The sequence below is a fragment of the Schistocerca nitens genome, chromosome 5, assembly GCF_023898315.1.
Source record: "Schistocerca nitens isolate TAMUIC-IGC-003100 chromosome 5, iqSchNite1.1, whole genome shotgun sequence".
Classification (NCBI taxonomy): Eukaryota; Metazoa; Arthropoda; class Insecta; order Orthoptera; family Acrididae; genus Schistocerca; species Schistocerca nitens.
Window position 1 is genome coordinate 304,520,228 of NC_064618.1, and position 13,588 is coordinate 304,533,815.

Here is a 13,588-nt window from a genome sequence, read left to right on the forward strand (position 1 = left end):
AGGCAACCCGGTCAGGCTGAACGCCCTAGACACAATGTCCTGCGAGTGCAGCAAGGTGGAGGTTCCCTGCTGTTTTGCGGTGGTATTATGTGGGGCCGACGTACGCCGCTGGTGGTCATGGAAGGCGCCGTAACGACTGTATGATACTTGAATACCATCCTCCGGCAGATAGTGCTGCCATATCGGCAGCATATTGGCGAGTCATTCGTCTTCATGGACGACAAATCGCGCCGCCATCGTGCACATCTTGTGAATGACTTCCTTCAGGATAACGACGTCTCACGACCAGAGCGGCCAGCATGTTCTCCAGACATGAAACCGATCGAGCATATTCGATGGATGGAAAAGGGATGTTTATGGACGACATGACCCACCAACCACTCTGAGGGATCTACGCCGAATCGCCGTTGAGGAGAGGGACAATCTGGACCAACAGTGCCTTGATGAAGTTGTCGATAGTATGCCACGATGAATACAGGCATGCATGAATACAAGAGGACGTGCTGCTGGGTATTAGAGGTAACAGTGTTTACAGCAATCTGGACCACCACTTCTGAAGGTTTCGCTGTATGGTGGTACAACATGCAATGTGTGGTTATCATGAACAATAAAAAGGGCGGAAATGATGCTTATGTTGATCTCTATTCCAATTTTCTGTACAGGTTCCGAAACTGTCGGAACCGAGATGATGCAAAACTTTTTTTAAGTGTCTAGAAGGTACCACAAAAGGATATGAAATGACAAATGGGTACATTTCACACTAGTGTGATTGATGATAAATACTAGAGAGTCCTTATGGCACCTCCTATTCCTCTTTAAAGTTTCCCAGTGCCAGACGTTTCGATCGATCTGCAGAATCTTTGTCTAGATGACTGAACACTGTCGAAAAACAGTCTTTTGTTCACTTATGAAAAGCTCTTTTCCCGTGCTTTTTACGGCGGTGTTACTTGGTAGAAATTTTCTGGCTGCTATTGGTTTCCGTCGACATTATATGAATACCGTAAGAGAAGTGGTACCAGAGTTGTTTTTGTTGCGCCGCCTCAGTTGTTTCCTGGATCCCGTTTGTGCTCATCGCTCGCCGTGGCTGGATGTTTACGTCCGGGATGGGGGAAAGCCACGAAAAGCCTCTACCTGTCATCTGTATTGAAACTGCACTCATTCCTCGATATTTCGACAACTTCACGGATCTTCCTTCTATAAATATTACTTTGCCTGGCTAGCACGCGTGTCTTCTTAAAAGACATTATCTTGTCACATTCTTCTCGCTGATCTGCTACCGCTGATTTCAGATTTGGTCATCAAAGTGTCGGGAATATGCGCTCGTTAATGCGTTCTTTTATCGTTATTCCAGTTTGTTCGATACGAGTCCACAATTACACGCCACATCATATGCCGCCATAGTGAGGTGGCGTTCAGTCACGTTCATTATAGGTCGGAAGAAGTATTTTACCTTGTGTTGAGTGAGACTTATCGATCTTCCGAAAGACTTCGCCTATGAGATTGATTACTCTAGCCACATACGATATACGTACAGAATGTGCAAGAACATCCTTGTTACTCTTCTGTGCATGGTCGATATGACTGATTAGTTTGAAGGACGTATATACACGGTGTTTCCGTAGGAGCATGGAAAAATGTAACAGGACATAGAGAATGCTCCACTTTATAATTTGAGGTAGGGGACCTGGAGTTGGAGAAGCCAGCTTAAGGAGATACAGAAGTACTTGTCTACCGCTTTGCTAAGCATTACTGTTTTTCAGCTTATTTACAGCTAACATGCGTACAAGTTTACGTACTGTGGTGTTTTATTTACATGTATAGTCTTTATTTCCTGCAAGAAAATAAGGAGGACGAGCCTGATTGCTAGGAAGTCGTGATGCAGGTTTTATTTACTTTACTTATCCATAAGGCGGCTCTGTTGTATCGTATTTACATTGTCGCGTGACAAAACGTCCTGTGAATCAACGACAGACTCTTTCATTACTTAGTGCTATTCAGAGATGTAAGCACAATACGATGGAGCAATACCAGTACAGTTTCGCAGAACTCCTTGACATGCACCTTGTGTATGGGGAAGAACGTTGCGCCGGCCGGTGTGGCCGTGCGGTTCTAGGCGCTTCAGTCTGGAACCGAGCGACTGCTACGATCGCAGGTTCGAATCCTGCCTCGGGCATGGATGTGTGTGATGTCCTTAGCTTAGTTAGGTTTCAGTAGTTCTACGTTCTAGGGGACTGATGACCTCAGATGTTAAGTCCCAAAGTGCTCAGAGCCATTTGAACCATTTTTTTTTTTTTAAGAACGTTGCAATGCTCACGCTGCTGAGAGGCTGTACAGGTAACGATTTCCTTACAGGAATCACCCGTCTCGATCGATGAATGCAGGAGACAGGTTCATTGGAAAGATGAAAAGCCGGCCGCGGTGGTCTCGCGGTTCTAGGCGCGCAGTCCGGAACCGTGCGACTGCTACGGTCGCAGGTTCGAATCCTGCCTCGGGCATGGATGTGTGTGATGTCCTTAGGTTAGTTAGGTTTAAGTAGTTCTAAGTTCTAGGGGACTGATGACCACAGCAGTTGAGTCCCATAGTGCTCAGAGCCATTTGAACCATTTTTTTTGAAAGATGAAAAGAGGGACCTGGCAACATGATAACCTTTCTTACACCCCATTCTGTAGAGGAGGTGCTGCAACGTGTTGCAGCGAGCCCTTCTACAAATACTAGTCGTATTGCATGTGGAAAGGGCGCTGTACATACTAGGGTCACCCCAAAAGAAATGCACACTATTTTTGTAAAAATACAGTTTTCGTGATGCATGTGTGAAAGTTTTACAGTGTGTAGGTACATCCTTCCCGCTTGTTTTCAAACTTAGTTCAACATGTTCCCGTGAGTTGCGCCGTCACAGCATGTCTTGAAGATGGCTGCTACAAAAATTGTTCAAATGGCTCTGAGCACAATGGGACTTAACTTTTGAGGTCATCAGTCCCCTAGAACTTAGAACTACTTGATCCTAACTAACCCAAGTACACCACACACATCCGTGCCCGAGGCAGGATTCGAATCTGCGACCGTAGCGGTCGCGCAGCTCAAGACTGTAGCGCCTAGAACCGCTCGGCCACTCCTGCCAGCTGGCTGCTACACTTGACATTCGTCAGAAGCAACGTACTGTCATAGAATTCCTGTGCTGTGAAAACGAGACAGTTGGAAACATCCACAAGAGGTTGAAAATGGTGTATGGAGATGCTGCTGTCGATCGCAGTACAGTTAGTCAGTGGGCAAGCAGGTTACGTGATGAAAGCGGGCACGGCAATATTGAAGATTGCCCTCGCAGCGGCAGGCCTCATACTGCACACACTCCAGACACTGTGCAGAGAGTTAACGAATTGGTGACTGTTGACAGACGCATCACAGTGAACTACTTGTCACGCTTCGTTGGGATAGGGGAAGGAAGTGTTTGCAGAATAGTGAAAGTGATGGCGTTAAAAAAGGTTTGTGCCAGGTGGGTTCCCAGGATGTTGACAGTGGCTCACAAAGAAACAACACAAACGGTATGCAGCGAACTTTTGCAACAGTACGAGAATGGTGGATATGAATTTCTTTGAAGAATTGTGACAGGTGATGAAACATGGCTCCATCATTTTTCACCAGAGGCGAAGAGGCAATCAATGGAGTGGCATCATGCAAATTCATCCAAGGCAAAAAAATCACAATTACACCTTCTGCTGGAAAAGTTATGGCTACGGTGTTTTTCGATTCCGAAGGACTCTTGCTTGTGGACATCATGCCAAGTGGAACCACCATAAATTCTGATGCATATGTGACGACACTGAAGAAACTTCAAGCTCGACTGTGTTCGACCACATCGGAAAAAACAGGATGTTTTGCTGTTGCACGACAATGCACGGCCACATGTCAGTCAGAAAACCATGGAAGCGATCACAAAACTCGGATGGACAATACTGAAACACACGCCTTACAGTCCTGACCTGGCTCCATGTGACTACCATATCTTTGGGAAACTGAAAGACACTCTATGTGGAACAAGGTTAGAAGATGATGACCCCATTGTGCACGCTGCCAAATAGTGGCTCCAACAGGTTGGTCCAGAATTTTACCGTGCGGGTATACAGGCGCTGGTTCCTAGATGGCGTAAGGCAGTTGAGAGGGATGGAAATTATGTGGAGAGATGAAAATATTGTTCCTATAGGCGGTATCTACACATTGTAAAACTTTCAGACATGTAGAATAAAAGATGGATTTAAAAAAAATGTGTGCATTTCTTTTGGAGTGACCCTCTTACTAGCGTCTGACGAATACTCTACGAATAACAATTATACCGATATCACCCACAACGAGTCCATGCAATGACTGTGAGTGACTTTGCACCAAGATTCGCATTTTGTCAGTAGTTGCTCAAAAATGGCTTGATCGAAAAGATTTCCTCCAAATCATGCTGTTTACTGACGAGGCTTTATTTGCTCGTCATCGTATTTCGAAGAGCAGCGATGTGAGGACGAGGAAAACCCTCACCCTGTAGTAGTGTTTCATCATGAAGCACGTTTTACTGTGAATATCTGGGCCGGCATTGCAGGCGACAATGCCGTTGGGCATTATCTTCTACCTGGCCATCTGAATGGCCACCTGTAGGTTCGTGCAAAAAGTTCTACCAGAGATGTTGGAGAACGTACCTTTGGCTTTGTGTGAGAGGATGTGGATACAACACGACGGTGCACCGCTTCACGTCAGTGTGGATGTCCCAACCATCCCAATGCTGTACTTCCTGGTACTGGATTGGAAGGGCAGGTCCTATTCCATGGCCTGCAAGATCAACTGGCCTGAATCACCTTCATTATTTCGTATTGGGATATCTAATGTGACTTGTGTATGAGACTGCAGTGGATTCGGAGATGGAATTAATTGCCAGATTTCTAGCTGCTGTGATGTGATTCGAAACACACCAGGAATTTTTCTCAGAGTGCGTCAGAACCTTGTTTGCCGATGTCATGCTTGCAGTGAGGATGACGGCCGCCAGTTTCAGCTCATTTTGTAAGATACAGTATAGATGGTAAGTTCATTGTGTCAGTTACGGTATTTGCAGTTAACTGTAACTAAAGTAAATAAAAAAGTGCACAATAATGTGATTTTATTCCTGTTATTTCCTTAAGTTGGCTTCTCCGATCCCATGTTCCTTGCCTCAGATTGTTCGGTGGAGCATCCACTATGTGCTGTTAAATTTTTGCACCCTCTTACTTAAACATCCTGTACAAAGGAGTCATCATAGCTGTTGGTCATCAATGGTTCAGTACGGAAATGTGGTTCTGATTGCAAGCTCTTAGTGTCGCAGACGCACCAAAACACAGAGCGTACAGACCGGCTTACTTCTGGGCTTGGGCTATCGTATGAAACGGCTTCTACAGGGTGTTTCAAAAATGACCGGTATATTTGAAACGGCAATAAAAACTAAACGAGCAGCGATAGAAATACACCGTTTGTTGCAATATGCTTGGGACAACAGTACATTTTCAGGCGGAGAAACTTTCGAAATTACAGTAGTTACAATTTTCAACAACAGATGGCGCTGCAAGTGATGTGAAAGATATAGAAGACAACGCAGTCTGTGGGTGCGCCATTCTGTACGTCGTCTTTCTGCTGTAAGCGTGTGCTGTTCACAACGTGCAAGTAGGCTGTAGACAACATGGTTTATTCCTTAGAACAGAGGATTTTTCTGGTGTTGGAATTCCACCGCCTAGAACACAGAGTTGTTGCAACAAGACGAAGTTTTCAACGGAGGTTTAATGTAACCAAAGGACCGAAAAGCGATACAATAAAGAATCTGTTTGAAAAATTTCAACGGACTGGGAACGTGACGGATGAACGTGCTGGAAAGGTAGGGCGACCGCGTACGGCAACCACAGAGGGCAACGCGCAGCTAGTGCAGCAGGTGATCCAACAGCGGCCTCGGGTTTCCGTTCGCCGTGTTGCAGCTGCGGTCCAAATGACGCCAACGTCCACGTATCGTCTCATGCGCCAGAGTTTACACCTCTATCCATACAAAATTCAAACGCGGCAACCCCTAAGCGCCGCTACCATTGCTGCACGAGAGACATTCGCTAACGATATAGTGCACAGGATTGATGACGGCGATATGCATGTGGGCAGCATTTGGTTTACTGACGAAGCTTATTTTTACCTGGACAGCTTCGTCAATAAACAGAACTGGCGCATATGGGGAACCGAAAAGCCCCATGTTGCAGTCCCATCGTCCCTGCATCCTCAAAAAGTACTGGTCTGGGCCGCCATTTCTTCGAAAGGAATCATTGGCCCATTTTTCAGATCCGAAACGATTACTGCATCACGCTATCTGGACATTCTTCGTGAATTTGTGGCGGTACAAACTGCCTTAGACGACACTGCGAACACCTCGTGGTTTATGCAAGATGGTGCCCGGCCACATCGCACGGCCGACGTCTTTAATTTCCTGAATGAATATTTCGATGATCGTGTGATTGCTTTGGGCTATCCGAAACATACAGGAGGCGGCGTGGATTGGCCTCCCTATTCGCCAGACGTGAACCCCTGTGACTTCTTTCTGTGGGGACACTTGAAAGACCAGGTGTACCGCCAGAATCCAGAAACAATTGAACAGCTGAAGCAGTACATCTCATCTGCATGTGAAGCCATTCCGCCAGACACGTTGTCAAATGTTTCGGGTAATTTCATTCAGAGACTAAGCCATATTATTGCTACGCATGGTGGATATGTGGAAAATATCGTACTATAGAGTTTCCCAGACCGCAGCGCCATCTGTTGTTGACAATTGTAACTACTGTAATTTCGAAAGTTTGTCTACCTGAGAATGTACTGTTGTCCCAAGCATATTGCAACAAACGGTGTATTTCTATCGCTGCTCGTTTAGTTTTTATTGCCGTTTCAAATATACCGGTCATTTTTGAAACACCCTGTAGATAGCTTATATGAATGCGCGGTGTCTGTTTTTTCGAACGTGTGGGTCGGCCGAGAATTGTGGTGAGGTATTCCGCGCAGGTGCGATAAACACTGTGTCCGGATGGCGCCGGGGTTAACGCAACCGCGTAGTAAGCAGGACATTCCGGTTTCGAGTGCTCGTCCAGCACACACTTTCACTCGTCGCCGCCGATTCCACATAAAATCCCGATGCAATTGATACCCTCAGTTCCTTCCCTTTCCTTTTGCGCCCTCCAACTTCAGTTACGTATTAATGTCTATATAGCTGTTTGTGTTGGTGGGTTTTCTGTGAACACTGTGCCCTAAAGCAGGCCTGTTTATCTGTCTACTCGTGGGAGCTGGCTCGCGCACACACCTCACTTCTGTGAGCAATCGGCCGGCTCATGGCGAGTCATGAAGGTGGTGAGAAAGGGGGGGGGGGGGGGGAGGAGGACTCGGAACAGGACAGCTCGGCAAGAGAAACTGTGAGTCAGTGAGTCTGTTCTACTGACGCTAATAGTTCTGCGGATATAAATCGCTTCACGGTGATTAATTAACGACTTTCGTGGCAGATTTATTACCTAAAACTGTTCCAGTGATGAGAAATCATAATGAAATGAATAATTCTTGTACTTGTCCGCCCCCGCTAGCTGAGTGGTCCGCGCGACCGAATGTCAATCCTAAGAGGCCGAGCTCGATCCTCGGCTGGGTCGGAGATTTTCTCCACTCAGGGACTCGCAGTTGTGCTGCCATAATCATCATCATTTAATCCCCATAGACGCGCCAGTCGCCGAATTGGTGTCAAATCGAAAAACTTGCACACGGCGAACGGTCTACCCGACGGGAGGCCCTAGTCACACGACTTTATTATGCTTGTAACTGATGAGGCAGAGAATGTGCGAAAGCTAAGTATGAAACATAACATTAGTGGGTTGGCGAGTATGTTCGTAGTGCTTTCCCGGAAGTTTAGTGAACACAACAGATGCACATAACAGGTGCTTTAGTCATCAATAGCCGGCCGAAGTGGCCGTGCGGTTAAAGGCGCTGCAGTCTGGAACCGCAAGACCGCTACGGTCGCAGGTTCGAATCCTGCCTCGGGCATGGATGTTTGTGATGTCCTTAGGTTAGTTTGGTTTAACTAGTTCTAAGTTCTAGGGGACTAATGACCTCGGCAGTTGAGTCCCATAGTGCTCAGAGCCATTAAAAGTCATCAATAATTCATTCTCCTTCACTGTTTACAACACTCTGCCAACGCTGCGGTAACTTTTCGACTCCGTGACTATAGAAATTACGTGGACTGGAGGCGAAGAACTCGTCGAGCCACGTTCGGAGCGCATTTTCACTTGGAAAGTAAGTTCCTTCAAGGTTGTTCGGTAGAGACCGGAAAAGACGAAAATCTGAAGGCGTAAGATCAGGTAAATTAGATGGGTGCGGAATGTCTTCCCAACCCATTTCCTCTACAGTGTCTTTTGTCAGTCTAAAAGAATGTGGGCGGACGTAGCATCAATTCGTGCAGTCTTCCTCGCCGTTGTTCTCGGATTGTGTCCGCAAGACGTCTGAGCTGTTAACAATAACTGTCAGCAGTGGTGGTTACACCTGAGGGAAGCAATTCGTCTAAGATTCTGCGTGATGTCTGTTTGTTCTATATCGTGTCTCCCTACCACTTTCGCGCAACGACGCTCTGAGCGTGTTTTTTTTTTTTTTAGGGAATTGACTAGTTTGAACCTGGGACCTGTTGCTGGTAAGGAGACGCCAGACCACACATGACATGTAGAATTCAGAAGAGTTCAGTGAGACTAGCGATGATATAACCAAATACTTAATGATTTCAGCGTCAGCTCCATTACACTCCCTGTAAAAGAATCTTAATACTGACTAAATTTAGTGGAAGGGGTTCAAAGCTTTCCTATTTTTAGTTAGCTGGTAAAATAACGTCGAAAAAGCAGTTAAGTTTACCATTGGAAATTTTATTCTACTCACAAAACATTGTTTATAAATTGCGCTATTGATAAAAGGAAATGTTTTAATACAGGATGGTAAAAACCAACTGCATTCAACAAAAATGTGAACGAATATTCCCTGAATGGGTTTCCAAGTTCTACAATGGATCGAAGGATGACCTATGCCATATCACATCTATAATCTAGGTTTAAATTAAGTTTCACAAAAAGAAAAATATCAAAATGGTCTACAGTGTCCTTCAATTATCTTTAATTACTTATCTAACTTGTCGTAAATTACATTGGCTGATGTGGCTTCTCAATAACTATATAACAGAAAAATCATCGCGTTTCAGATTTTTACTTCAAGTGGCAAATGTGAACACCATGAGCTTTAATTGACGATCGACACTAGTATTACGCAAAAAAAGGGGGTGTAACAGATGAGACTTCTGCAGTTCTGAGTGAAGCTTTATGCGCTGTTATGCGGCATCGCGTGCGTTCATTACCTTGTCGGTGTTCGTCAGGGGGTGGCGGGCAGCACAGCTCCGTCTCCGAAGCAACTCTCTCCGAAATTCTCCTTACTACAATTTACCGAAGTTGGTTTAAAAAAAAAACTATCTGGCTGTGTTTTCATCTGACCAATCAGGGTCTCAATGTTAACCTTAAGCTCCGCCTACAAAAATTCTGTCTATCCAATGAGAAACGTTATACTTTTCGTGGTGGGGCAATATTTTTAAAGTTTGCAACGTAACAGAGACGCGAAAAAGTCTCACGCTAAAACTTGCAGCTTGTGTGGTTCAAAATGGTTCAAATGGCTCTGAGCACTATGGGACTCAACTGCTGTGGTCATCAGTCCCCTAGAACTTAGAACTACTTAAACCTAACTAACCTAAGGACATCACACACATCCATGCCCGAGGCAGGATTCGAACCTGCGACCATAGCAGTTGCACGGTTCTGGACTGCACGCCTAGAACCGCGAGACCACCGCGGCTGGCGCAGCTTGTGCGACCCTTTTGGTGTTATCGTAAGATCTATACTGTTCTTCTGGAGGGCTCTATCTTTTAACATGGGCTGGGGATGGTCCTAACGTAAAAGAGACGCGAATAAGTCTCACGCTAAAACTTGCGGATGGTGTGGTCCTAGTGGTTAGCTGGCGACGTGGGTGTCCGTCCGTCCCTTATCGTAGGGCCTTCCAGCTTAACACGGTTCTGCTCTCGGCTTCTGTTCTCGTTTCTCCCCTCGGAGCTGCGTCTGTCTCACGGTGGGAAGGTATGACATGCATTTAGGCATTCTTGTGTTAGTCTGTGGTATTCCATTTGCTCTCTCGTTACTCGTATTACTTTGGTTAATTTCATGTCATGATTTATTTGGAGCTATGTGACATACTGCTGGATTTGCTTATCATGTCAGGGTTTTCATGGAAGGTGTTGGATTTGCCTGACACCTTACATATCACCACCCTTCGAACTTAATATTTGCACTGAATTTAGTCAATGATTGAATCGTTGTCTAATTCAGTCAAAAATTATTCCGTTGTCTAAATTTTGTTGCCTACTGTTCAACCACGTTATTCTGTATATTCTGTTCTATGCTAGTTTGTATTACTAATTTATATTTTTCTATTCTTCCACATTATAATTAAAAATGACAAGAGAAGAATATTTTTATGCTATTATTAATTTTTATTTATTTTCTTTCTTTATTTAAATGTGAAGTTTGTTTTTTAAGAAGTTTGTTATCGAAAGTGAGGAGTCTTCCACATCGATTTTCTTAGAAATATTGTTTTTATAAATTTAGTAATTAAGTAAAATCTATTCCTAACACATTTTCCAAATATCATGTACAAGTAAAATGTATTTGTTTCTGGACACTCATTTCAACATTGTTACACTAACAAATAAGCATTATTTCCAAGAATTGCTTTGACAAAGAAATATACATACACAAGTATTGAGTTATTATCCTAAAAAATGGTACAAATGTTAAAAAAAGGGAAAACATCCAACAAGATAATTTTTTATTCTTTGTCTTTATAAGAAGAAAATAAGTAAAATATAGTTATTCTTTTATTTTTATGAGGAGAAAATAAGTGGCATATAATTTTAGTGTTTATTATGCCTTACTTTTGTTCTTTATATACTGTCCATTTCAGAACTAATGACTTATTTTTATCGATAGTCCATTTTTTACTTAATTCCATAGTCAATGACTGTTATTTTGTAGTTTATTAGCTGTCTGGTGTGCTTAACTTATTTAGTTTTTCACACATTTCTTTTGAACAATTCCTACATCACATAATTTGATTTCACACATTCACACAATCCTATGAATGTTTAAGCATGAGGTTGGTGAATGTTTTTACACGAAGGTGATGGACTTGAGCGAGATGGATGTGGGCAAGTATTTGATGTACAGCTTCGTTCGTCATTCCTTGTTGGCTTTGCAATCCATGGCAGTGCCGGGAATCGAACCAGGTCGTCCACTTGTTAAGTCGGCCGTGCTGACCACTCAGCTACGAAGGCAGATATTCTAAGGACGTTACCAAGTAGAGCTACTGTCCCAGTTATTCTGCTCTTTTAGTACGATCACCCAATGACAATAATTTCACATACAGATCGGCAACAAACAATTTCACGGTGCTCTGACACTATGTAATCGTTTATAAGCACTGAGAACGTTAGTGCTCGTATTAAGTTTCTTTGCGACTTTCGTTTCCTTCGGACATATAATATTCAGTAACATGTACTGAACTGAATTAGGTAAGAATCAGATATTTGTGAAGATATTCCGCAGTTGATAATATGGTACAGCTGTAAGAGGTTGTGGTCTCCTGACCTCATATTCCGCACATCAAGACACTTCATTTGAACCCAAAATCGATAATATAAAGTCAATATTGTATGAATTCATGTAAACGATATGCAAATAACTAATAAATCGCAAGTGCGCACTGTGGTTGAAATACTCGAGGCTGGCGTACACACATACATTCCAGACACGACGGTCACAGGAGCTATTATTTCGAGAGAGGCAACCGCACGCCAGGAGGCAGGTCCCAACCGATCTACGTCGGCCAGTGACCGCCCGTAAAGCAGACAGCGCAGACAGCGTTTGCCCGAGTGAAAGGCCGACCCCGTGTTCGGCTTAAAAGTTAATTCCGCTACATTGTGTGGGAGCGGCCAGCCTACGCATTCTTTACAATTAGCACGCAGTTTCAGAGGTTTTCACAGGGAGACAGCAAACGCCAAACGCCGATACTACAGATTTCCGGATTGGTCGCCTTAAACGAAACGTCTTTCTCCCGTTTTAGAAGAGTAATGCTGATTGGCAGATGATGTTTCTGATGCCTTGAGCTGAAGGAGTAATGGAAGAGACTGAAAGATATACCCCTTCACGTCTGGCGTGGAGAGGGGCCGTTCCGTTGCCGCTCTTCGAGCGAGAACACGTAACGAGAGCATGCGCGCTTGAACGTGGACTCAAAGAGCGAGGAACAAGTCTCTCCTCAGTACTTCACTGGGAGAGCACCTCTGTCAAGATCGAATCGAAGTGTGACTCTATATTGAGTCCTTGTGATTAAGCATTGTTCACTGTGTTGGCTGCCACACTCATTGTGCTGTGTGAACAGACAGAGTTATAGTTAAACGCCTGCGAGCGAATTTAGAGTGGCATCGCGGTGGACTGGTTATCTGACCGGTGTACCACGCCAATAGTTAGACTAGTGGCGAATAGGAGTCCTTGACTTCATCATGGCATAGGGAGAGTTTGATTGGCGAAGGTCAATCCAGATAGAACGAGAGTTATCTTATTTGTCAGCAGCGAGCGGCGCAGACAGCAATCATCACAGCTTACGGTATTGTGCGCTACAGCTCTTGCGAGCCCCATATTTCCTCCACAACAGTACACTTCACTGCATTTCACATGCAACAGCCTCGACCGTACCTAGCAACATTCTAACGGATAATTATTCAAGTTGAGTACGCGCGGCTCTCAGCCATTCTGCCAAGTCAATAACAATCTTAAACTTTGTATAGAAATTTCATTAGCGAATACTATTCTTGAGAGGTAACTTCACATTCAGAAAAGAACCCGGAAATAACGTGTTAAGTTCATAACTAAAAGTGCCATTGTGATTTCTCAGAATTTTAGAAAAAAAAAGAAAGTAACTTTCGTGAGTTTCATGATTTTCTATCACTAACTAGCACTACTCCAGTACCCATGTATCCCACTAGTTACATAAGAAATTTTGGTGAATTTTTGTGTCATTTCCTTACAGCGGATAACTTCAGAAGATATTTATTGCTGAAAGTTTTTCAGGCATTTCTCTTTAGAACGTTAGGAGCGTCTGTCTGACTTCTGTAGTAGTGTGGGGGTGGCAATTGCATCTTGCAGGAGCCACAGGGTAAAGGGTACATCTCACGTCAATCCCACGCTCACACAGCGTCTAACGTCTTTCTACACTCAAGGATGCCCGAATCTACTCGTTAACCTGCATCTCTGTTTACAAGCTGAGAAAACCGACCTATTTTCCATCGAATTGTTTGACCTGAAGCCGTTCTAATTCTTTGAAAGCAGTTCTTTCCCTCTGGGAACTTGACTTCTTTTAATCTTCCTGTAATAAGGGTGAACTGTCCTCTTTTTCAGGTCATGAGAGCTTTTTCTTGCGTGAGATACTGTTGATACACAAGAGG